Source organism: Camelus dromedarius, chromosome 3 (assembly GCF_036321535.1).
Source record: "Camelus dromedarius isolate mCamDro1 chromosome 3, mCamDro1.pat, whole genome shotgun sequence".
NCBI lineage: Eukaryota > Metazoa > Chordata > Mammalia > Artiodactyla > Camelidae > Camelus > Camelus dromedarius.
The window spans coordinates 77,563,637-77,591,315 of record NC_087438.1 but is presented as its reverse complement, the minus strand read 5'-3'; the positions used below and the strand labels follow the sequence as shown (position 1 = coordinate 77,591,315).

Here is a 27,679-nt window from a genome sequence, read left to right as displayed (position 1 = left end):
GCCAGCTGCTTGATCTTAGGGCATATAGTTGTTACACTAACTTGGGTTTTCTTGTGTTTAAGAAGAGGGAGTTATTCATTTCACTATCTTTTATTAAGCAGGTCCCACCTGCAAAGCATTGTGCTTGACACTCTACAGAGTTGAAACATAACAGTATGGTGGGTGCCCTCTATTTTCTGAAACCATCCAAAATAGATGGCTATCTATCCTCATCTAAACACTCACAAGAAAGGGTATTTAGGAACATCTCTAACAATAAAACTAATTCTTCACTTCCACTTTCTTTTCCTTAAATCCCTTTTGGGGTTTAATAAGGACACTGATAAAATGCTTTACATTCCCTAGAGTTAGAAAGCTTTTTATTTCTAATCTAAATCCTGCGTACTATAGCTTAAATCCATTTCTTCTTATTCTGTTCTCATGGAAGACAGAGAAAAATCATTCATCCTCCTCTATATAATAGTCCTTCATGTATTAAAGATTTCAGCCTTCATTTCTCCAGGTTACATAATGCCAATTCCTTTTATTTTATTCATATATCTTATTTTTCCCAAGCTTTTAAGTTAATTCCATTGCACTCCTCTTGGACTCTATGGATGATGAAATAGTCATGCAGCCCCTTTCAGATTCTAATTGGGTAATAAACCTTCAGGGAGGGAAGTATTTTTAAATCTTAAACCAGAATCTCACATGATCTGGGGTTTGAAACATTTTTTGGACAGCAGGAGGAAGCTGGAAAGCATATAACATTGGCACAGAAAGCATGGGAAGAAGTGGGAAAGTACTATTTGGATATTATTATTATTATTTTATAAAAGAGTAAACTTAGGCATGTGTCACAGCAAATTAGGAAAAGATGCAAGATTAAAGTCACAATTAAAATAACCAGCTGCTGATTCCTGGTTTCCTACCAAATTGCTGTCAAGTAACTATGATATCTGATCATAGTAATCTAGACTAAAGTTATAAAAAAAATCACAATCACAGTATCACAGTTTAATTGGGCAGTGAGAATTCACTCTGCACTGTGTTCCTATTATTTTTCTGGAAAGTCTTCCAGTTTCTCCTCTTCCCTTTCCAACTAAGTTGTACAAAAGAGTTCTTTTCCGCTGATATATTGAACAGGGGGAAATAAGAAAAACCTCTGAGACTGTTAACCTTTTAGATGTCATCTGATATCTAGAAACGATTAGAATGTATATTAAGTATTATTTGCCTAAATTCCATAACTGATGAGTGGATAAGTAAAATGTGGTATATCCATACAATGGAATATTATTCAGCCATAAAAAGGAATAAAGTACTCACACACACCACACACCGTAGATAAACCTTGAAAACACTGTAAGTGAAAGAAGCTAGACACAAAAAGCCCTATATTGTATGAGTCCATTTGTATGAAATGTCCACAGTAGGCAAATCCATAGAGGCAGAAGACAGATTAGTTGTTGCCAGGACCTTTGAGGAAGAGGGATAAGGAATGACTGACTGTTAAATGTGGACACAATTTCCATTGGAGGTGATGAAAAAGTACTGGAACTATAGTGGTGATGGTATGGCCGGGCTCATAAAGCAATTGGTGAAATTCTCCTTAAGAAATGTACTTAATACCCCCAAATTGTACACTTTAAAATGATTAAAATGGTAAATTTTATGGTATGTGTATCTTACCATGATAAAGAAAATGTCACGTGTTTTCTCAAGGACCATATATATATTAACACAAAGTGAAGCAGATATAGAGGTGGAATACAAGAGGACTCACTTGCAAGATGGTAATCAGTTGTTTGAATATTTATTGAGAGCCCAGCAGCTGAGTGGAGCATCCACACTTCCTTTTCCTCTCCACTCTGAGACATATGTTTATTCTTAGAGAAAAAAGTAATGCACAGACTCTATTCAGCCACCAAATATACCCATATCTGTAAATAAACAACCAAAAATGAAGCAAATGGCTGCTAAAAACACATAAAAGTTCATCTTGGGTCCTAAAATAAGGATTGGCAAATTTATACTTAAATTTACTCAATCTATGCCATGAAATAGAAGGGATGCTGTATAGTATATCTGCATATGATTTCACAAATAGGGACCTTTTCTATCTTACACACCATTTATCATAAAGAATAAAACATACAAGATAGTTTGGATTACTCTTCAATAACTACTCACTCCTACCCTTACTCACTCCTACCCTTACCCACTCCTCCACAGGTTCAGTATATTCCCCTGCCCCATGGATTCAGGGCTTGGCCTGTGATTGATTTTGACCAAAGGAATCTTAGAGGGTGATGTGTGTACTGCTCCCTGCCACAAGAAAATGCTCTGAGCAGAAACTGGTCCAAGAACAGTGAAAGGCACGTAAAGCTGATACAACTCCAATTGGCAGCCTTAAGAAGTGTGGCCCAACTGTTCTAGGTTAGATCAATCTGCAGTCAAATGTAGACCTTTGAGCCTATAATAATTTAATGTTGTTCTAAGTCATGAAGTTTTGGAGTGTTTATGCAGCATTACTGTGGTAATAGCTGATTAATACAAACACATATATTGGGATAAACTGATCCCAAATTCTCCCACAATATGATATTTAAAAAATACTTAGAAACCATCAATAATAAATTAGATTTTTCTCAATATACTTCCTTTTTCAGTCATAGATTTAGTATTAAAAATTGTCAACTGTATAAAATGGAAATTTAAACGAAGTAACCTATCTGTTATCTATTAGTACAATGGGTGAGATTTTCAAGGATGTACTACTAGGACGTTAAGAAATATAGAAACTATGATAGCTGTTGCATATATGCTGAAATAATGACGTTCCAATAAACATCTTGATGAAAGCAAATTAATCACTAATTTGACATCTCCTTTTGGCAAATTAGCAAGATTAGGTTTCACATTAAATGAAAATGTGTTTGTGCTTAAGTACTCCATCAAATCAGGATCGCTGGTGGCATGGCTAAAGGGATAGAATTCAAGTAAATCTCCTCACTGTATTTCCATTTCAGACATTTCTATCCTAATTTTCATGTTTTCAGGCTACAGGCAGGGCTTATAAAGAAATGTCACACTTTTCCTGAAATTTTCCTTATGAAATATTCAAGTAGTTTATAGGGAAAGCATTTGGCACATTCAGAAACCCTTATGATCTTCTTCTTTTAATCTGTGTCCCACCATTGGTCCAGGTGGAAAACTGAAAATACTATACCATGACTATTAAGAACATATTTATAAAAACATTGAGTCTCTTAAAGAACTGTAATTCATTAAGCCTGTAGATTGCTTTCTGCAGCATGGTCATTTTAACAATACTAGTTCTTCCAATCCAAGAGCATGGGGTATCTTTCCATTCCTTCAAATCACCTTTAGTTTCTTTAATCAATGTTTTATAGTTCTCTGCATATAAGTCTTTCACCTTCTTGGTCAAGTTTATTACAAGTATTCCTTTTGTGCGATTTTAACAGGGATTATATTTTCCCAATGTTCAAAGCAGAGCTGTTTACAATAGCCACGACATGGAAGCAACCTAAATGTCCACTGACAGATGACTGGGGAAAGAAGTTGTGGTGGGGTAGAGCATGTGCTTGGCATGCAGGAGGTCCTGGGTTCAATCCCCAGTACCTCCATTAAAAAAATTCAGTAAAAAAAATTTAAGAATAAATAAATAGATAAACCCAATAACCTCCCCCCACCAAAAAAAAAAAAAAGAAGAAGCAGAAGAAGAAGAAGTTGTGGTATATATATAATATATATACATAATGGAATACTACTCAGCCATAAAAAAGAATAAAACAATGCTATTTGCAGTAACATGGATAAACCTGGAGCCATCATACTAAGTGACATAAGCCAGAAGGAGAAAGAAAAATACCATATGATACCACTTATATGTGGAACCTAAAAAAATGACACAAATGAATTTATTTATAAAACAGAGACAGAGACAGATTCACAGACAGAAAACAAACTTATGGTTACCAGGGGGGATAGAAGGTGGGGAGGGATAAATTGGGAATTTGGGATTTGTAGATATTAACTACTATATATAAAATAGATAAACAAGGTCCTACTGTATAGCACAGAGAACTGTATTCAATACTTTGTAATGGCCTATAATGAAAAAGAATATGAAAAAGAATGAATATATATATATTCATATATAGTGTGTGTATAAATGAATCACTATGCTGTACACCAGAAATTAACACAGTATAAATTGACTATACTTCAATAATAAATAAATAAATAAATAAATAAATAAACAAACAAATAAAATACAATGTGGGTCAAAAAAAGAAAGAAATACAATTCAGTTTTAACTTTTCACAGGGCACAAAGTTTTATTCTTCCTAATAAAATGCTAGTTTATGACTATGACGGAACATCTAATGGAGGTAATATTCCTCTTATTGGACACTCCCTGCCATTCACAAAAGTTCACTGGAACAGAAAAAAAAATGTAAAATAATATATGAAGAAGAAGAAAAAGAAAAAAAAATGCTTACTAAGAAATATAACCCCAAAAGGAATTTAATCTTTATGATAATTAGAGAAAAATAAGATAGATAAGTCATAGAGGTAGGCAAAGAGACATAGCATTCTACTTGCCTGAGATAGCTGAGAGTTAAAAATGGCTGTGGAAAGACCAAAGCACACCCCTAAATCGCCACAACAGGAAGTGGAACAAAAAATGCTATTTATTCATTCATTCAATAAACATCAACCAGACACCATGTACTTGATTAGAATTTTAAATAAATCAAGGAAGTAGAGATTACAGGTTGCAGTAACTATGAAAAACTTAAGTAATGACCAGAGTAGAGAAAACACATTTAAGGAATCATGAGTTCTGCCCTGGGGAAAGGGTAGTCATGAAAAATTCCAGAGGCAGGTCTCCAAAGTAAATTCACTGCATGTGTCCTCTGACTAAATTAGAACCATGGAAATCTTTTGGGTTTTTTTTTTTTTTTTTTTTTTTTTGGTCTTTATATTATTACACTGTAAAGCAATAGGCCTTGTGATCAGAAAGGAAACTTAAAGAAACCAAGAAAGTATCTGAGAAGGATTCAAATACTTTAAATATTTCGAATATTTTAAAGTTTTTAATCTCTGTGGTAGACAGAATTCGAAGATAGCCCCCCAAGATTCCTGGCATCTGGTGTGCTGACATCTTCTCCCAGTTATTCAAACACTAATCTAAATTCTGCTGTGAAGGGATTTTGTAGATAATTAGGTATCAAATCAGCTGACCTTAAATTAAAGAGATTATATGGGTGGGCTGAATTTAATCACATAAACCCTTTTTTAAAAAATAGTTCCCATGAGAATTTTATTTTTTTTTTATTGAAGTATAGTCAGTTTGCAATGTTTTGTCAGTTTCTGGCGTACAGCATAATACTTCAGTTATACATACATATATTCATTTTCATATTTTTTTAATTATAGGTTACTATAAGATATTGAATATAGTTCCCTGTGCTATACAGTATGAACTTGTTATTCATCTATTTATATTCAGTAGTTAATATCTGCAAATCTCTAACTCCCAATTTATCCCTTCCCACCCCTTTCCCCACTTGGTAACCATAAGTTTGTTTTCTATGTCTGTGAGTCTGTTTCTGTTTTGTAAATAAGTTTGTTTTTTTTTTTAGATTCCACATATAAGTGATATCATATGGTATTTTTCTTTCTCTTTCTGACTTATTTCACTTAGAATGACAATATCTAGGTCCATCACGTTACTACAAATGGCATTATCTTCTTTTTATGGCTGAGTAGTGCATATATATATATATGTATATACACCACAACTTCTTCACCCAGTCATCTGTGATGGACATTTAGGTTGTTTCCATGTCTTGGCTATTGTAAATAGTTCTGCTATGAACACTGGGGTGCATGTATCTTTTTGAATTAGAGTTCCCTCCAGATATATGCCCAGGAGTGGGATTGCTGGATTATATGGTAAGTCTATTTTTAGTTTTTTGAGGAACCGCCATACTGTTTTCCATAACAGTTACACCAAATTACATTCCCACCAACAGTGTAGGAGTGTTCCCTTTTCTCCACATCCTCTCCAGAACTTACTGTTTGTGGACATTTTCATGATGGCCATTCTGACATTTTTTTCTTTTCTTTTTTTTTTTTTTTTTTTTTGTCTTTCAAGCCTTTATTTAAGGGCAATGATTTTAGATCTTGTTGAACGCAGCCATGTCCATAGACTGCACATAGTCCTCAAAAGCAGTGATCCGTTCCTCCAGTATATCTGTTCCAACCTTATCATCTTTAACTATACACTGGAACTAGTTTAGAAGAGCCCCAGACCCAGCCATCTGCTTGAATGCTCCTGACGCACTCCTCTAGATGACTGGTGTGAAGTGATATCGCATTGAAGTTTTGATTCGCATTTCTCTGATAATTAGCAATAATGAGCATTTTTTCATACGCCTATTGGCCATTTGTATGTCTTCATTGGAGAATTGCTTGTTTAGGTCTTCTGTCCATTTTTGGATTTTTTTTTTCTTATTAAGTTGTATGAGCTGTTTATATATTCTGGAAATTAAGCTCGTCAGTCTCATTTTTTGCAAATTTTTTCTCCCAGTCCTTAGGTTGTTGTTTTGTTTTGCTTATGGTTTCCTTTGCTGTGCAAAAGCTTGTAAGTTTAATGAAGTCCCATTTGTTTATTTTTGCTTTTATTTCTATTGCCTGTGTAGATTGCCCTAGGACAGCATTGCTGAGATTTATGTCAGATAATGTTTTGCCCATGTTTTCTTCTAAGAGGTATATAGTGTCTTATCTTACGTTTAAGTCTTTAAGCCATTTTGAGTTTATGTTTGTATGTGGTATGAGTATTCTAACTTCACTGATTTACATGCAGCTGTCCAGCTTTCCCAACACCATTTGCTGAAGAGACTGTCTTTACTCCATTGTATATTCTTGCCTCTTTTGTCAAAGATTAATTGATCAAAACCTTTTAAAAAACAGTTTTCTCCCATTGGTCTCAGAAGAGGAAGTTAGAGAGCTCCAAATTGTGAGTGAGATTCAATGAGGGAGAAATCTCCCATTTTGGGCTGTGTTCATTTCTTATTTCTGCTGTAATAAAGCACGACAAATTTAGTGGCTTAAAACAATGCACATTTATTCCCTTACAATTCTGGAGGTCAGAAATCCAGAATGAATCTGAAGAGGCTAAAATGAAGGTGTCAGCAGGCCAGTTTCTTCTGGAGGCTCCAAAGGAGAACTTGTATCTTGCTCTTCCAGCTTCTAGAGGCTACAGCATCCCTTGGTTCCTGGCTATATTACTCCAATCTCTGTTTCTGCCTTTTCATTGCCTTCTCACATATTAGGACCCTTGTAATTACATCAAATTTATCCAGATAATTAAGGATAATCCCCCATCTCAAGACCCTTAATTTAATTACATCTGCGAAGTTTCTTATATGAGGTAACATATAAGAAACTACCTATATGAGGTAACATATTCACAGGTTTTAGGTATTAGGACATGGAGAGCTTTGACGGTGGGGCTGGGGTGTGGAGATGTGGGCACATTATTCCACCTACCTCTCTGGCTTTGAAGATGAAAGAGGTGGCCTGAGGGCACCAAGAACAGCCCCCAGCTGACAGCCAGCAAGGAAAGGGGACCTCAATTCTACAACTGCAAGGAACAGAATTCTGCCAACAAAAGTGAGTTTAGAAAGATTTTTTCAGAGTCTCCAGAAAAGAACTCACTCAAGCCAATACCTTGATTTCAACCTTGTGATAATCTAAGCAGAGAACCCAGGCATGCCATATCAGGCTTCTAACCTAAAAGAACTGTAAGCTATTATATGGCACACGATAAAATATTACATTGTTTTAAACCATTGTGGTCATTTGTTATAGAGCAACAAGCAACAAATGCAATCTCCAAATGTTTTAACTTCAAAATATTTTGAAAATATTTTAAATATTTCATATTAGTAACAGTGTTCATGATGCCATGCACTAAAAGGTTTTGAATGTCATCTTCAATTCAATAAAAAATGTGAGTAGCATGGATAGGTGCAGGCATCATGTTATTCCTGTTCTTTGTTGACACTGGTATAATTATTTTTGTCAACACATACTCTAGTGACATATAAATGAAAGCCTTTAAAACCATAACACTCAACTATGCAGTTAGCAACAATACACACAAGCAAGGACTTGCAAGAAGATGGCACCACAAGAGCATGTGTGTATAACCAGCCTCCTAGAAGTCTATTAAAATAAATAAAATAAACCTGGTTTAGATATAAAAATCTCATCTATAGTAATACTAGGGTATTAACATAATCTATAATCAAAACTTCCAATAATATTTGCTCTTCCATTTATAATGAAATTTGGACACAACCATAGGAAAATGCTGAGAACTGAAATACATCTCCATAATCTTGATCAATTTTGGTTTTTTCAAAATAGAAAAGATAACATCCTTTAACTAAAAAGGAAAATACCAATGGCAGGTTGTACGTTGAAGGAAAAACAAGCATCCACTAGAGTCATATTTGCACATCCAAGGACTAACAATTAGGCAAGGTTGAAGACAGTACCAGGTACCTGTGTCATCTTTATTTTGTGCAAATCTAACTGGGATAACCCATCATTACAATCTTTAAAACAAACAGAATTAGAAGGCAATAGTTCTTTCTCATGTATTACCCTAACCTCACATCCACACACACCCAGAGTGAGATAAAGATGATTTATCATATCTGGAAAATGTTTAGAAACCACATACCTGAACTGAGGCTACAGGCTGCCTGCTATCCTAGCTCACACATCACTGCTCCCCACAAACAGACATAAAATATTACCTTCCACCTAAGTTTTAAGGGGACAATTTAGACAATGTCCATGTAAGCATGAGGGAGATCCTACCCACTCTCTGACAAATAACAGAGCAAGTCTCCATTTATGACTGTATCCCTAATTATCAGGCATCAAGAAGGCCTGTTCACAGAGACTGAGACTTGTCCTCCCCTCAGCCTTCTACATAGATTATCAGTGACAAAGTCTGCACACTAAGTAACAACAAGCTCCCCCAGAATCCCAATTCCTCTAAGGTTCAAGTCAGAGCTTCTCCCATCAAAAGCAAACACCAGACTGAGTCTAGATCAGAGAAATGCATCCCTTAGGCTTTTTAACTCTATAATATAGGGTCAAGTTGGAGTCCATACACTGGGTCAAAGACCCACTTCTTCATTTTCTGTTGCCTCCATCAATAGGGATCAAGAGGAAGCTTTAAGCACCCAAAATACTCAGCCTTGCTACCACTTTCTACCTTGAGTCAATCAGGATGAATCTCACTACAGCCTTTAGTCTTGTATATATTAATCTATACAGCCCCAGATGTCTAGGTCCACCCTCATCTCCTACCTTGTAATCCCCTTAAGGTTCTGCCAGCTCCTTATCTATTCTCTTCCCTGAACCCTCCTGAAATCCTTTTACTAGACTTTTGGAGCTCCATTGTTGTCACAGTCTCAAACATTCCCAGCCACTTCTCTGATTCCCTTTATCCTCTTACTCTAAGGGAAACCAGGCATTGTCCTGAGGACGCTGCTTCCTGCACAGCCCTCTTAAGTGAAGGCTGATTTTCTCCCACAGCCCTTATATCCCTGAGTACAGGACTGAGATGGATATCCTCTCTGTTGCTCATTCCTTTCTCATGTCCATCTATATTTCATGGCATCATATTTTCTCCTACCCCTCAATATTGCTCTATCCACAGACTTTCCACCAGGCCATTCACTCTCGTGTTTCAAAGACTTTCACACTTTCACTTCTGGCTCATTGTCCTCCTCTCCAGACTAACTCTTTCTTAATTTTTGGAGATTTCAATATACATATAGTTAATTTTTTAAAGTCCCTAGCTTCTCAGTTCCCTGAACCTCTCTCCTTTAGTGATATTGTTTTCCATATTATTTTAGCTACCTACTCTCATGGTTGTACCATAGACTTTGTCATTGTAACTTTAACCTCTCCATAATGATAATTTCACATATTCTACTATCAGAAAATCACCTTCTTTTGTTCTTTTCACTCCATCTAATACCACAACTCCGGCAATCCTCTGACTCCACTAGGACTCCAGATAATTAATCTTACCAACATTTCACTGTACCTCACCTTCCTGATACTTCTCTTCCTTCTTCAAGCTTTATTCTCAATCAGTAACTCTCTTGTCCTTCTCCTCCATCCTTATAAATACTTGGAAAATTTCTAATCTTGGTTAAATTTAACCTTTCAATCTCTACATGCCTGCACCTTTGCAGTTGGATGTGGCTTTAAAAAACATATACACACAAACACACACACAACCGTGATTGGTATTACTTTGAATTCATGATCACAAACCTCAATCTCCTAATGCTCTCTGGCTATCGTACTACACTTTTGTAGTCTGTTCATTCTCTACTCTTCTAGAAATTCATTTTATTTTTTCTCATTTCTCCTCAAACTTCCATCATCTCCTCCCGCATCCTCACTCTTATGATTTTGCTTCCAACTTCACTATGAAAATTGAAGCAATGGGAGGACAGCATTCACAAACTCCTACTACATCTACCCAATTGCCAGTCTTGCATATGTTACCTGTTACATGACAGCTTCCTGACTCTCGCAGAGGAAGCAGATCCCACAGTACTTAAGGTCTGTAGTGCTGGTCTGGGATCATTCTTGAAGACCCAGTCTAGAATCTGCTCCTGTCCTTCCAGATGCTATAATACAAACTTTCCAGCTGTAAATTTCTTGTGCTTAAAACAGCTGGCTTTCTTTATCTGCAACTTAACTCTGACTGATACATCAATCAAATGTCAGTGAAATGCAGGGGGGAAATCTAATATGGTTGATAGGTTTTCTAAGGAAATAAAGGCATATGCCCAACAAATGACAGATAAGGAAAAGATTTTGAAGTGGGAGATACTCTAGGAAACAGAAGAAAATTTTAGACAAAATATCTTAAGTAGGTAATTGGATCAAAGAGAAGAGATGCAAGAGAACAAAAGTGAGATGCTATTTCAACTGAAGAAGATATAAAAGGGATCTAGTAAAGCTAAGAAGAAAACAACATTACAGAAATAAAAAAAAGAAAATTGGAAGCAGCAAGACAATAAGCCAACACTGGTGAAAACACAGTGCAACGTGGAGGAGATGCTCAGGAAAATAACAGAGAAATGAAGATAATAAATTTCTAAGGTAGTCAATACATAAAGCAGGGAACAGAATGTAAAAATTATTCATCAGTGGAACATTTCTTTTCTAAAAGGACACTTATATATTAACCTTAAAAGGCCTAACTGTGATCCATGAAAAAACAAAGAATCATACTTACTAATGTATTATTAAATTTCAAAAACAAAGACTTTTATAAGTACCTGAGGAAGAGAATCAGATCCCCTACAAATGTAAATTAAAATAATCTCAGACTTCACATCAGCAACACTGAAGGCCAAAAACAAAAAAAAACCAAACAAACAAAAAACCAGAGGAACTACATCTATGGAGGGCTGAAGGGAAAGGAACAGTGGATCTAAACACTATATATCCATCCAGACTGTCATTCAAAGAGCAGGAGGAAGTGTAATTTCTCAGGAATAAAAGCACTAAAAGCTCTTCTTGAAAAAGAAATATACATTAATTCTTAATAGAGCCAACTAAAAGATGGTCAAAAACAAAAATCTCACAAGTGAAGAAAAACCTATGAAAGAACTGGTGGCATATACTGATTCAGAATAATATAAGTAACAGAATATATAAATGGGAGAGTAATAACATTATTATTCCTGAAAGAAAAGCTATATAAGTATTTTTATATTAATACAGCAAGTGATCACCACAAAAATTCTAAGACAGTCCAACACAAACCAAGGAAAAAACTGAAGAATATTCACACTCTAAAATCCCACTGTTAGCAAATTATAAAAAAATTAACTAATTAATCAAATGAAGTTAAACCACAAAATCAATCTAAAGCAAGCAGAATGAAATAGTAATAATTTTTAAAAAGAGGATTAACTAATCAGAAATAGAAATGCAATAGAATTGATAACCTTAAAAGTAATTCCTAAAATAATAAATTACATGATAAATATTTTGAAATAACACAGTTCAATAAACACAAAATTAAGAATGGGCATGAGGGTAAAACACAAATATGCCATAAATTAAGGGAATTACAAGGAAAGATTTGCACAATTTAAATCTAATAAAGCTTTAAGTCAAGATAAAATGGACGATTCAAATCCAATAAAAATTTTAACAAAAACTATGAGGATGAGCACAAGAAGAGATGGACAGATTATTTAATACAGTCCATGATTTTTGGTTATTTTAATTCTATAGAGCTACTTCCCTAAACATCACAGAGTCACAACAATTTCACGAATAAACTGTTTCAAATCTCCAAGAAATCAAATTCTTATCCTATTTAAACTATATTGGAGCACAGTTTAAAAAAAAAAAGAGAGAAACGCTTCCTAGGCTATTTATAAAATTAGCCATTACTGCTCCCATAATCATAGAAATGTAGCTTTAAAAAAGAAAATATAGGTTAATTTTACTTATTTAGTGATAGGCATTCCAGGAAGACAGGGATGGATCAAAATTAAGAATTCTATTAATAATATTCACCATATATTCATCTAAATAGATAGCAAAAATGCATGTGATAAAATTTAATTTAAAATTGGTTTTAAATCAATTATTGATTCTTGATTTTTTAAATTTCAATAAATAAACATTTACAGTTATTTAATTAACATGATAGCATATATAACTCAAAAGCTAGCATTATACTTAATTTAAGACGCTAGAAGCATAAACATCAAAGTCAGCAGCAGGGTGAGATGATACCTAACATTACCACAAATAGCTTCACTTTGCACTGGAAGAACTCTGAAAACAGAGCACTGGAGTAAGATTTAAAACACAAAAAAGAAAGACAATGTCATTAATATCTACAGACTGCATGACTGTCTGGAAAACAAAAGGGAATCAACTATAAAAGTACTAGAGAAAACAGCGTATTCAGCATTTAGCTGGATTCAAAATTAACACACAAAAATCAATAGTTTTCTCTATTTTATAAAATACAGTGAAAAAATATTTATAATAGAAATAAAAACTACAAAACATCCTGGGAAAACTGACCGGAAATGCATAGTCTTCATAAGAAAAAGAATATAAAATTCCAATGAGGAGACTTAAAAAATGAGTTTTACTTTGGGGTAGAAAGACACAAAAACTTAAAGGTATTGTTTCCTCAAATTAGTCTATAAATTAATGTTATAAAAATTAATATCGCCACTGTACTTTTAAAGTTGGGTCCACAATTCGAGCAAAGGAGAGTAGAAAGCATTTTAAATATTCAAATATATTAAAGGATCAGAACAGAAATAGACAACCAGAATTAATAAAACAAGACAGAACCAATTGTATGGAAATGTAGTATTGGATAAAGATGGCATTTCAAATTGGTGGAGAGAAAAATGGAAAGAAGCAGGTTGCACAATGAGCCAGCCATTTTGAAAAGGATAGAAATTTGGAAAATAATTAAACTGAATCCATGCCTTATATCTTATTAGAAAATAAATTTCAGAAGAATAAAAACTTACATACAAAGCAAAAAAGTAAATTCACAAAGAAACTAAAGAAAACAATGGCAAATATCTCTTATGAACTTAGATTGCAGGAGGTATTTCCAAGCATGATGTGAAATCTAGAAGCAATAAAGTAAATGACAGACATATGCTCACATGAAAATGTGAAACTTCTGTAATGCAAAATATACTATAAACAAAATGAAGAGAACAGAGTCGATCAGAGAAAAGTATAGACAATATAGAGAAAAGACAAAAGTCTCATACCCCTAATCTATATTAATATATGTAATGTATTACTATATAATATATGGGAAAGCAACAGAAAGTATTTTGCATCAAAATCATTTATGATGTTTCCAGTAAAACAAAAAATCAAAGAACTTACTTAGACAGACCTGTGCTCCTTAATTAACACTTTGGAAATGTCTTATAGCAAATGATCTCCTAGGAATTGTTAACTCATTAATATATGATATATTAACATTATATTAAAGTCTGTATTTTAAAAGGCAAATAACTCAATAGGGAAAAATATATATGAACAGGCAACTCATAGAAGAAATTCTGTGGGCCAAGAAACTTGTAAAAACAATTAAATACATTTATATTAAAACATAATTAACAAAGATTCTGGCAAAAAGAATCAACAGAATTAGCAAAGACCAACAACAGATCCTAGCCAGTATTGGTGAGTGTCTATACAGGTGTAACTTAATACAACTTTATTTGGCAGAGCAATTAATCACATACCGATTGGCAAACTATGTATTGACAATCTACTAAAATTTTAGAAGTTCAGAATCTCAGATCCAATACTGCATGTACTAATTTAGAGTCAGAAAAAGAGGGAAGAGGAGTGGGGGGTGAGAACAGGGGATATGGGGAAGAGGAATAAGAAGAGAATGAAGGGGAGGAGGAAGAAGAAGGTGGGGGTAAGGAGGAGGAGAAGGAAAAGAGAGGGAGGAGGTGGGGGAGGAAGGGAAGAATCCCATAAAAAGCAAAAACTAAACTCTGGAAGAAAGTACACAAACTGTTAGTGACAGTTACTTTTGGAGGATGAGGCTGTAGGGGAATTTCAATGTATTGTTAAATATTTGTGAAGCATTTAATTCTTTTTAATAACAAGAATATACTAATTTTGAAATCAAATACTTCAAAAGTAAAATGAAATTGCAAGCAAGCTTAGAAAGACAGCATTTCTTCTAAGTCGATTTTGTTGCTAATTTTTTCCTGCCAAGAGCACATCTAGAGCCCCTACAGATACAATTTCTGATTTCCATTGCAGTTCTGACCATCCCATTGCCTCTGTTCACGCACTGTAAAAACAGATGAGAATGGAATGGTCTCCATCAAAGCTTTACCATTTAACACCCAACATGACACAATCTATTTCCCCAAAGTGCTCAGATTGTTGATTTTAAGAACCATTAAGCAAGAAATGCTGGAAAGCTAGCACTGAGTTATATAAATAATGATCTGAGAGGAATGGAAACGACTGTACTTTGCCAAGTCAGCAATCTAAGAATTCTGTTGGGGAAGCAACAGAAAGTTGTTTACATCAAGATAGTTTGTGATGTTTCCAATAAAACTAAAAATCAAAGAACTTACTTGGCCAGGTTTCTTCTTAATTAATACTTTGGAAGTGTCTTATCAGCAAAAGGTCTCCTAGGAATTGTTAACCCTGCTCAGTGGAGTGAAGAGGAGGATTTTCACCTTTTGACCTAAAATTTTGGAATCTTCCCTAGCATTGATTCAGTACCGAAAAAAATCAATTCAGTATTGACTTCTACATAATAAACAATATATTAAACAGATTTTTATATATTAATTTGTATGCCTCTATATATTTATATTCTCACAAACTAAGCAATGACAAAAACGATGAAAGGAACTTGGAAAAATATAGCTTGGTAACCAATTCTCCCAATACACAATACACAAATTATTTCAAAGACAATGAGTCAAATCTCCCCAAGGATTTTTTTTTTTATTCCCACTGATGTGCATAGAGATGACTCAAAGAAATTGAAGTCAACACCAACCCATCTTCTGCAACTTGGAAATAGTTTAGGGGTGTGTGTATTTAATGGAGAAGTGCATACCTTGGATGCTCCGTGTGTCCTCCATGAAGTAAAGCAACAGCTTGCTTCTCTATACCCTTCTCATCTTCTGGGTGACATCTCTCATAGCGTCTAGATAATTGTACTGCACAGTCATTTTAATTCAAAACTCATTTGCGTATTTAGAGTACAGCAGTCCTTGCCTATCGTAGCTTGTTTCTAGTCTAGTCTTCAAGTGAAGTTTGTGATCATCTTAAGACAGATCCAAAATTAGGACACCTCTGTGAGTAAAACTCCACCATGGTTGACCTGGAAAAGAAAGAAATTCTGGTACCAGGTGTTCAAGGGTTTGAATTAGAGGCAGATTACAGCTGAATAGCAACAAAGAATGTACAAAAGAGAAAAGATGGTAATTCATAAGGTGTCTTGGTTTCATTCAATTTAGAACAAAAAGGAACCTCGTACTTTGATAGACTTTATTAATGGTCACTAATATTTAGGTCTTCCTCCTGGACACAGAACACTGTACCTCCAGTCACACTTGTAATTGGTCAATGCTGAAAGCAGAAGTGCTGCATGTCTCTTTCAGGTGGAAATACTCAGTTACTGGCAAGAGACCCTCTGGAGTTTCCCACCTGATGTGCTGACCAGATAAACACATGAAATAAGTGTTATGAGATGGTGCACTCTTCATCATGGGACCCTGACTGACTCTGAAGAGAGGAGACCTATTGCTGGTGTGTTTTTGAGATTTGAGGGATTCGTTACAGCTGCATAACCGAACTTGTCTTGAAAAATATATATGCTTCATCAATTACAATGGTAATAGGTGAATAACCTTTTTGATGTCATCATTATGGCCAACAAAGATGAGTTGGGGGCTTAGTATTATCATTTCAAACCTAGAATAAATTTCATGATATATCTAGCTATACACATAAATAAGCATATAAATAAATAGGTGGATAAAGAGAACTTTATAGATAATTTACAAAAATAATTGGGTTTTTTTTCCAATTTGCCTTTTATTTCCAAATACTTTGGGATATTTTTAATGAATAATATTTTAATGACAGAAGATGGGGCTAAAAACATAAATTAATCCTTATCTAGTTAACAGCATGGGTACATGTAACAGTGGGAGTGGGAAGGAGTGGGAAGGAGATATTGTTAAATAAATGATAAGTTTATAAGCCACTGATGTATCATATAACATGGGAATACATGCTTAGCCTGAGACAGTTCTATTCTGATGAGACAATTAGCTAGTATACTGGATATTTTCTACTTGCTTAGTACAATTACATTATCTCTCCTTTCATCCTGCTCCTACCTAATAGGCTCTCAGGCATTCTGGGTTCAGCCAACAGGGATGCTTAAGTAGAAAATAAAGAAAGAAGAGAATATGGTCAGAGTACCATGCCCCTAACTCTCTGCTTGGAAAATCACCTCAACCTGGCTATGTCTCTCAAAAGAAAGTCACCTGTTCTCTCAAGGAAGTGTACCCTACTCTCATTCTTCTGACTTCCATTAACATCTTCCTCCCCTTGTAGCTTCCAGCCTAGGGGTGGTAACAGCTCCACTATTCCTAGCTCCAGGTTCCTCCATTACCCTTGACATCTTACAGAACTCTACAACAGATCAGACTCAATAAAAGAAACGTTTAAGCATTGGCTCTTACAGCTATTGAGCTGAGAAAGAAGGAATTTAACATTATTTCCATTGAATCACAACACTTGATTTGACTTGATTTTCTGGTTTATTCTTTTTTTATTGAAGTTTAGTCAGTTTAAAATGTGCCAATTTCTGGTGTACAGTATAATGTTTTAGTCATACATACATACATATATTCCTTTTCATATTCTTTTTCACTATAGGTTACTACAAGATATTGAACATAGTTCCCTGTGGTATATAGTAGAAACTTGTTGTTTATCTATTTTATATATAGTAGTTAGCACCTGAAAGTTTCAAACTCCCAATTTATCCCTTTCCAGCCACTTTGGTAACCATAAATTTGTTCTCTACATCTGTGAGTCTGTTTCTCTTTTGTAAATAAATTCATTTGTGTCTCTTTTTTTTTAGATTCCAAATATAAGTGATATCATCTCTTTCTGGCTTACTTCACTTAGAATAATGATCTCCAGGTCCATTCATGTTGTTGCAAATGGCATTAGTTTATTCTTTTTATGGCTGAGTAGTATTCCATTGTATAAATATACCACAACTTCTCTATCCAGTCATTTGTCAATGGACATTTAGGTTGTTTCCATGACTTGGCTATTGTAAACATTGCTGCTGTGAACATTGGGGTGCATGTATTTTTTCGAATTATATTTTTCTCTAGATATATGCCCAGGAGTGGGATTGCTGGATCAAATGGTAAGTTTATTTTTAGTTTTTTAAGGAACTTCCATACTGTCCTCCATAGTGGCTGCACCAAATTACACTCCCACCAACAGTGCAGGAAGGTTTCTTTTTCTCCACAGCCTTTCCAGCATTTATTATTTGCAAACTTCTTAATGATAGCCATTCTGACTATTGTGAGATGATACTTCATTGTAGTTCTGATTTGCATTTCTCTAACAATATGTGTTATTGAAAATCTTTTCATATGCCTGCTGGCCAGCTGAATGTCTTCTTTGGAGAGATGTCTATTCAGGTCTTCTGCCCACTTTTTAATTGGGTTGCTTGTTGTTGTTGTTGTTGTTGTTGTTGTTGTTGTTTTTGATATTAAGCTGTATGAGCTGTTTGTATGTTTTGGAAATTAGTCCTTTGTTGGTTTCATCGTTTGCAAATATTTTCTCCCATCCTATAGATTGTCTTTTCATTTTATTGATGGTATCCTTTGCTGTGCAAAAGCTTTTAAGTTTAATTAGGTCCCATTTTTTAATTTTTCCTTTTATTTCCATTACTCTAGGAGCTGGTTTGAAAAAATATTGCTGCGATTTATGTCCAAGAGTGTTCTGCTTATGTTTTCCTCTAGCAGTTTTATAGTATCTGATCTAACATTTAGGTCTTTAATCCATTTTGAATTTGTTTTCGTATATGGTGCTAGAGAATGTTCTAATTTCAGTCTTTTACAGGTAGCTGTCCAGTTTTCCCAGCACCACTTATTGAAGAGACTGTTTTTTCTCCATTGCATCTTGCCTCCTTTGTCATAAATTGATTGACCATAAGTGTATGGGGCTATTTCTGGATTTTCTATCCTGTTCCATTGATCAATGTGTCTGTTTTTGTGCCAGTACTATACTGTTTTGATTACTGTAGCTTTGTAGTACAGTCTAAAGCCAGGGAGCATAATTCCCCCGTTCTTCCTTCTCAAGATTAGTTTGGCTATTTGGGGTATTTTGTGTTTCCATACAAATTTTAACATTTTTTTGTTCCAGTTCTATGAAAAATGTCATTGGTAATTTGATAGGGACTGCACTGAATCTGTATATTGTTTTGGGTAGTATGGCCATTTTAACAATATTGATTCTTTCAATCCCAGAACATAGTATATCTTTCTGTCTGTCTGTGTCATCTTCAATTTCTTTCATCAGTGTCTTATAGTTTTTGGAGTACAGGTTCTTTGCCTCTGTAGGAAGGTTTATTCCTAGGTATTTTATTCTTTTTTAATGTGATATTAAATGGGATTATTTACTTAATTTCTTTTTCTGCTATTTCATTGTTAGGACAACACTTGATTTTAAAACCAGAAGAGTAACATAATATATTGTTTATAAAAAAAATCCAGTTGTTATTTTATTAGAGCTCTCCCTTCAAGTTTATACAGTAAAATAATTTTGTAAAGAATCTGAACATAAAGAGAGCAATCAACTAGATGGGAGAACAAAACAACTTTTGCAACAGAACCAGGTGACAAAAAAACACCGCATGTCCCTAAACACAGCAGGTAACAATAAACTAACAGTATCCACAACATCTACATGTGTCAGTACCTGTGTGGGAGAAGACAGAGAGAAGAAATGGGGAGTCTGATGGGTCTGGAAAATGAAAAAGCAAAACAGTGCACAGGTACACCCTGGGAAGCAAGAACAGCCAATTTGAAAACAGCAGTAAAAACTGAAAAGCATTTTGCCCAACTTAATAGTGGACGATTGCAAGGCACCCACAGTAAAGTCTGAAAAAGACTGAAGTACTGTGGGTCACATGAATTGTCAAAATCAAACAGCCAGAAATTCCTTTCAAGAGAGAGCCCCACAATGGAGAGAAACTTCTTGGAATGAAATAAAAATTTAGGAAAAATTTGGACAATATAGAAAAATGAAAGAGAAAGCCCAGGTAAGTAGGGAAACGGAAATAGAGCCAGGAAATCTCAAAAAGTAAGTGAATATATGGTCTGATGCTTCAAAAATATAAAAAAACTGAAGTGGGAGGACTAAAAATTAAGAAAACTACCTTGAGCAACAGAACCGTATCTTCTAAAATTTAGGAAAACTAGTTTCACATAAATATGAGCAACAGAAAAGTATGTAGGTCAAATTCAACACAAAGTTATAGAAGAAAAAAAGGAAAAAAAAATAATACTACCTCTCTGGACCTTGAAAACATACGAGAAAGGCATAAGCACAAAACAGGTCCAATCATGACTTCCTAGATCAAATGAAGCTAAAAGTTAAGAAAACTATATAATTAAAAGAACAACATAAATCAGAATTATAATTCAGAGTATTAAGAGTTTATACATCTAAATGGAGCTGTCAGGCCATTTATGCTGAGCTCACCATCACCCTGGCTCTACATCCACCTGTCAACCCCACCAGAAGGAGCCTGCAGTGCACCATCAGGGGCTGAACCTGAGGGGGAACCTGAAAGCATCAGGTAGAAAAACATCACCTGTGCCAAAAAGTGCAGACAGAAGATACCCTGCGGTGAAGTCTCCTAAGAAGTCACCAGAGTGACCTGTGAGGAGAGAAGCATCAGGCCACTGCTGTGCAGGGACACCGATTCCAGCCTGGTCAGTTTAGACTTGCAAGGTCCACTCCCTCTCCACCCTCTCCTCCCCATCCACACCCTGGAAGAAGCAGAAACAACCTTGAGGATAGGGATGAGGATGTGGAAAACCCAGGAGGTGTAAGAGTTGGTCAAACTGTGTACCCCTTGCATACTATATATTTCCCAGGTTCAAGCTGTGAAAGGGGAAGTTCTTAACTGGGTGAGAGACAGACGTTTGGATTTAGATGAGACTGCGCTTCTAGTGTCTAAAAATGAGACTGTCTCTAATGACTGAATATGATTAGAAAACTATGAGATCTGTCCTAGATAGTTTACTGGAGTGGAGAAGGGAGGACAGACAGAAAGGGCTCAAGGGAAAGTAAAAATAAACAATGAAACAAAGTTGCTCCTGCTGGTGCCCTACCAATGAAATGGCTGTGTGGTAACATTTCTGGATCTGGCACAGAAGAGCTACACTCTTCAGGACTCCTGAGGAAAGAGAATTAACAGATGGTGTGGACTGACTATGTCCACACTCAGTGTGGGCCCTTTGAACTTACAACCTAATAATTCAGTAAGGATTCATATATTCTAAGTCTTATAGATGAGGAAATTGAGACTCAAAAAGTTTATGGAAATGGCCCAAGGACACAGCTGGTAATAATAATGATTATGACATTTACTGAGTAGGCCGCACCAGCTCTGTGCTGAGTTTTACATGCATTTCTCATTTAATCCCAAGAATACTTTACAGGGTAGGTTCTATTTTTATGCCCAGATCAGGAAGTCAAACTCAGGTCTTTGCTGCCTCTTCCTGCTTCACCACCTTGGGCAGTCTGGCGCTCTAAGAAGCCAAAGAAAAGCTTAGGGCAGTATCTTTTAGTGGGGAAAAGGTCCCAAAGGCCCCCTTAGAGCTAAAGAAAATGTGTTCTAGATTTAGTGCTTCTTTTTCTTTTCATGTCAAAAGCAAGTAGTTGTAACAAAATTACAGAATAGCGTAGATTCTACTTACTATCCATTTGTATCCCAAAATTACTTGATTCATACCAATAGTTGTTGGGCTGTTTTTAAAATACTCATTTTCTCTATTTAAAGCTGTCAGACACAAACTCTTGGGTTGCAGCCTGATGTAAAATTAACTACCAAGCATATTTCTACTGCCAAGAATAAAAACTCAGAACCATAAAATGTAGATGGTTTACTGTGCTACAGTTAACTTTATAGTTAGCATTATTAGTTTTCTTCCTAAGGAAGAGCACAGTATTAGGATTGGGACATATTGCTCTGTGCCAGGCAGTCACAGAGAAACTTATTACCAGGAGTCATTGAAACTGTACTAGCTGGAGAGGAAGGACAGATAATTACAGTACACAAGTACACAAATTACACCAGGCAGAAGGACAATGGAGCAGAGGGACAATAATAATCCTGGTTTATTTGGGTATTACAGAATGTGGCATTTGTAAATCTTAGTTATGATGGTACTAAAATCTACAAAGACACCCTAAGTCATTACCTTAGCTTTTTTAAAATTTTTAGCTACAAGGAAGGGCTTGTATTGTACTTCTGCTCTGTTTCAGTAAGGAGTAGATTTTGTTTCATATTTTCTAGGCTTGTTTTAATTAAGAAATTCTACCACATGGAGACAAGTTAATTTCTAGAAATTAAGCTTATAACCAAATTTGTGAGACCTCTGCCCTTTGGGTAAACTTGTTTTGAGTAAACTGTAATCTTTAGCCAACATCTTTTGTTCTTGTGTTGTCTCAGGATTTATTTTCAGAGTCCTTAGCACATAAGATACAGATAAACACTCTTGCTGTCATGGAATTGGTTTTCAAGGCAGACAATGAGAAAAATTGGAGAATTACAAAAGGGCCTATAATAGGAGCCAAGAAAATTTTGTCAGATTTCTTAAATATGTCTAACTTCTTGGAGTTTGTTCATGCTATTATCTCATTTCTTTCCTTCTTGTGATGATTGGTTGTTAAACCATTAAAATAAAAAGATTCTGTGTTCTGTCTTTCTTTGGGTACAGAAAGCAAAGGAGTTCTCAAAGGACTGCATCTAAATACTTAGCCAGAATCATGGAAAGGGGAAACACACTTACACACATGCATGCACACACACGCACAAACACACACACACGAAATGTGCAGTAGCATCATTAAACAAGGAAGGATTCTGGATTCAGTAAAAAGGAAGACCTTCAAGAAAGAACACCAGCGCCTAGGAGCAGCTTGGACCAGTCTGGAGTGAGGGAGGAGAACATCGCACCACAGCACATAGCGGTGCACAATCAGAGGGACTGCCAACCCTTGTTCTGCCTTCCCTTCTGGAGACTGTGCAGACGGATGTGCATTTAGGTAAAGCGCCAGGCCACGTAAGCGTACCCAACCCAGCAAGGTCATGTCACATAAAAACTTTCTAACTGACTTTCTCCGTCTTGAAGGAGATATGGCCAAACCACTTCTCCCTAATAGGAGTGTTGGTAGAGAGTGTTGCAACATTCATTCTTTTCTGGTATTGTGGGCCTATCAAGCCAAACTGAAAAGCATCTTTAAACTAAAGAGCTAAAGTAATTATTCACAACATGGGGTGCTGAACAGTCACACAATCAAAAGTCATGGGATACCAGAACTGAAAAGTCGATAGGAGAAATGACAAATGACTGCATCCTCTTATGGAGACGTTCCCTCTAAAGGGGACTTTTAAAATAGACCTCCCAAGAGCAAGACTTCAAGGAGAAGGGGGAAAAAAGATTTGTGTACTTTGCACATATTTGGATATTCATATTTGGAACGTCTTTTGGAAACCTCAACAAAATGGCCGCAGAAACCTGAATAAACACTGGCAATTTTTAAAGTAATGACTGCTCCCTTCCAAACCAATCTCGGAAGCAACAAAGAATACAGTACTGCAAGGAATAATTCAGCAGTCCATAAAAACAATTCTACTTTATTAAAGTGGGGGATACTCAAGTATTACAAGAAACAAGGAAACATTCTCTGTTTCTGAAGCATTTATGGTTCATGTGTTAGTATTTATACTAACCTGGATTATTCCCTCTTTAAGTAACAGTGTTATCTAAATTTAGGTCTCTTTTTTCCTTTGTCACATTTTTCTTATGTCACATGGTCAACATTAATGGTGCAGCACAGAAACACACATGCTGGTAATTATATTTTCCTTACTATGCATTTCTTTTCTGTTGTGGATTAATTCTTATGATCTTTTTCATGAAAGCCAAGGAAATCAGATTTATGTTCATGGAACTGTAACAAGAATCTGGGAAATGTTTGTAATTGATCCCACATGTTCTGCTTGCTTAGATTCATAAAGCTGGAAGAGAATTTCAAGAGATCATGTGGGGATTTTAGAAATTGAATTTTACATGATCTGATATCATTTACTAATTTTCCAGAAGGACAAATTTCTGAGCAAATGGGTAATCTCTCGTAGGCCCCTAGAGTTCTCACTTGTAAGACTGAATCCACATTTGTGTAAGAGAATACACCCTTTACAGATAAAGGGAATTCTGATGTCACCCTTGTGAAGATACTAGAAGGCAAGTGGAAGACACCACAGAACATCTTAAACAGTTCTGGTATCAAGAGAGACAGATGACACCAGAATTCCAACCAATTAAAAGCATAAAAGCATCTATGAAGCATGTATAAGTAGTCATTATTGTTTCCTAAATGTACTAGTGATGCAACATGCAATATAAAATAAAGTATGTTGAATGTCTACTTTCCCCATGTTGAGTCTACAAGGGATAATCCTGCTCAGTTATTCTTTGATCAGGAAATTGTTTTATTATCTGGTCTCCCAAGTATTACTTGCCTTGAGGAAACTGAAAAAGTTCAGTCATTTCAGCCAGCCCCGTGCTGCTCAGGTGTTTGTATTTAAATAATCCAACTAGGTGGTTGCTCATCTAATTTTTAAACCCCTTCAGAAATAGGAATCTCATAACCTTCTCATTACACCAAAATACTTCCTGCATATAAATTTGCTCTTTGGGTTACTACCAAATTCTTTATAATGAGTAGACCTTATCGTAGCAGCAGACAGATTTTTTAAGTTGGTAAAGAACTGATACCATATGGTAGGGAGCAAAGAGATAGCTGGAGAAAATAAAGAGGAATATTAAGACTAGCTCATGAGCACATGGTGCCTGGCAGTGGTTCTCAAACTGAGGCCTGCAACAGAATCACCTGGAGGGCTCACTGAACAGAGTGCAGGACCCAGAGCTTCTAATTCAGTAAGTCTGGTATAATGTAATACCTGAGTTACTGCATTTCTAATAATTTCCCAGTGAGGCTGAAGCTTCTGGTCCAGGGACCACATTTTAAGTACCACTGACCTACAGCATTTGCTCCTGAACAAAGCCCTAACTTCCTGAGATACAGGAATGTATACAGGGTAAAGACAGAAAAATCTCAAGGAAAAAAAAGTTTGCTTTCATTTCTCCCAGAAACATTTTTCACATACCGTAAGGATTAGATCTGCAACCATTTGTCTCCCTAATGGTGGAGCTAACTGCTCTGATCCGAAAAGATCCCAAATGGTTACTGCCTAGCCTGGAGTGTTACCTCCCAAGATATTTACATTTCAGGGAGGAATGAGCTCCAGAACTTTGAGACATCTCTTGGTGGTAAAAGCCAAGACACACAGGACATTCTGGCTCTTGGAGAGATTTTATTTATAAACCAAAGGGTTGAAGTAAGGATTCAGGCTCATTACGTTTCCAAGGAAACACTTTGAGGAAGAGACGGGATTAGCTGTCTCACTCCCCATTATAAGTAAAGAAAAATCATTTTCCTTGTCTCTTGCCTATGGAATGTCCAGCCACAAGTAGGACATCTGTCCTGACTTTTATCACATCACTTCAGAGGTGAGTTCTGGGGCAAAAGGGACCGAAGTGCTTAAGAAATCTCTTTCATCTATGATTGTTTGTATATGCATTCAAGATTAAATTAATAAAAATTAGTAATAAAAACTTAGCATCCCAACCCTAAATCAGCTCTACTCTGATTGGGATACCCAGCATCTTCTGATAAAGGTTGAGACTATACCCAATTGATTCTGTAAAAGGAATATTAAAAAATTTTATCCAAATGATTTCTACCTGGTGGAAAAAATAACCCCATATGTTACAGTTTATTGCCTTTTAGGCCATTAACCAGTTTCTAATCTAACTTAGCGATCTCATTCTAAGACACTCTTACTGGATTTCCTATAAATGCCCAGCTTCTCAAAGTGCTCTTGAAATCAACCTTCCAAGGTTCCTTTATTAGCTGATGAGTTGAGTGAAACTGCTGATGGGTATTTACGTTTGTATGAGTCATACTTTTAACTTTGAACATTACATTTACAGACGGGTCCAACAGCCATCATTCCAACAAAGCCTGTAGCAATCAGACTTGCCCTGGTCTGTGCTGCTACTGCATCTCTACTACCTACTCATGGAAGTACTCCCTCTTCTCTTGACAAACAAGGACTCAGTTTATTTGGGCAGGCGCCATCATCCCTCATCTAATATCAATGTGCACTATACCCTGCTTGAAATGGGGAAAAGTTAACCCTTACATCTGCTCTTTGGCCAAAGGTCTTCATAGAAATTCTAGGTAGCACAATTCCAGGCACCCTCGGAAGGTCATGTAAAGCCCCATTTAAATGATGCCCTCTGCAACTGTGCAATGTGGTGGCTCAGGATCAACCCCACTGGTTCTTGTCTTGGGAGGAAAACATTATGACATTATTTATATTTTATCCATACTCTATGAGCCTGTAGTTGTAGAACTACCCACTCACACAGAGGAAAAAGAACCTACTCTAGGTCCACATCTGGAATTATATATTTAATGAAGAAGGAGGAAGCCATATGCTGCTTAAATGTGTTTAATGAGCCTCTGACTCTTACATTTTTCTTGCTCTTATGTAGGAAGTCATTCCTTCTCTGTATAAGTAAATACATTTAATCACTTCTTAACTCTTAAGCGGTAAGGAAGAACAGCCAGCCACAAAGGCAAAGCAAGCTCAGTTGTTTCCACTTGCTCCTTTCCAGAGCATTTTTGCCTCAGAAGCCAATTCTGGTTGTTCCACCCAACTGTTTACCTGGTTTGTAGTATAACAGCCCTTGGTAGGAGAGAGTTTTCTTAATTGTTGTTGTATGTGACACCACTGATAAACAACAACTCTCAGAAATGTATCATTGTACCACAAAACTCTGTTGAGAATATCATTCATTACGTCACAAGACGCCATCTCTGTTAAGACTTCAGGAAAGAGCTGCCTGACCTCAGCCTCAGTGATGTCTCTGTACCTTAGAGCCACAAACATGTTTGTATCTTGAGTACAACTGATCCCATGTGCCTCTTTGCTGAACGGCTTCTAGACTATCAGACACAAACATAAGGACCTTCTTAAATCTCTGTGGTTGGTTTTTTATTATTATTGGCATTTCTTCCTCCATTTTAATATCCATGCCTTTGTGTTGCTCTTTTCTCTTTCCTTTAAATTGTATCATTTTGCTTTCTTTTGTTTTCATTCCTCTCTCTCCCCCAACTGTCATACAATCATACATACACAGAGATACCTGGAAATTTAAGATCTTTGTGGAACAGGCAGGCAGTAGAAGAAACTGTGGATTCTCTAAGTCCAGATTGAGTACTCTAGCTGTCTGCTTGCGTACGCCCTCGTGACTTCACAAGTTATTCATCTGTAATCACCCACCATGCATTTTTCAATCTTTCTTCCCTACTTTTATTAAGAGCACTAATAAGCTCATCCAGTATTCAGTACATTTTCCCCCAAAAAATGCAGTTCTTGATATTAGGTAGCTTCTTCAATGTTGTCAAGAAACTGGGACATATTGGTTAAGGGGAATCATTTGTGTGGAGGAAGTGGTTTTTGAATAAGTAGGCAGTAATTTGTATATTCATGTCTCTGTGCAGCATAAATAAAATTTATTACTGCAGAATATGTTTCTGATTGTGTTTTAAACTTTCACTGACCACCAGCAGCATATGAAGTACAGAAACAACAGCA

The 27,679-nt window shown here is 35.9% G+C and overlaps 1 long non-coding RNA gene across 1 annotated transcript in view; it reads right to left on the bottom strand.

The window, feature by feature from the left end:
• Positions 1-27,679, bottom strand: part of LOC116152252 (uncharacterized) — a 242,989-nt gene that overhangs the window by 156,612 nt on the left and 58,698 nt on the right. The window contains exon 2 of the long non-coding RNA XR_010379507.1: positions 15,731-15,997. This is a non-coding gene — a long non-coding RNA (uncharacterized LOC116152252). The remainder of the gene's footprint in view (positions 1-15,730; positions 15,998-27,679) is intronic.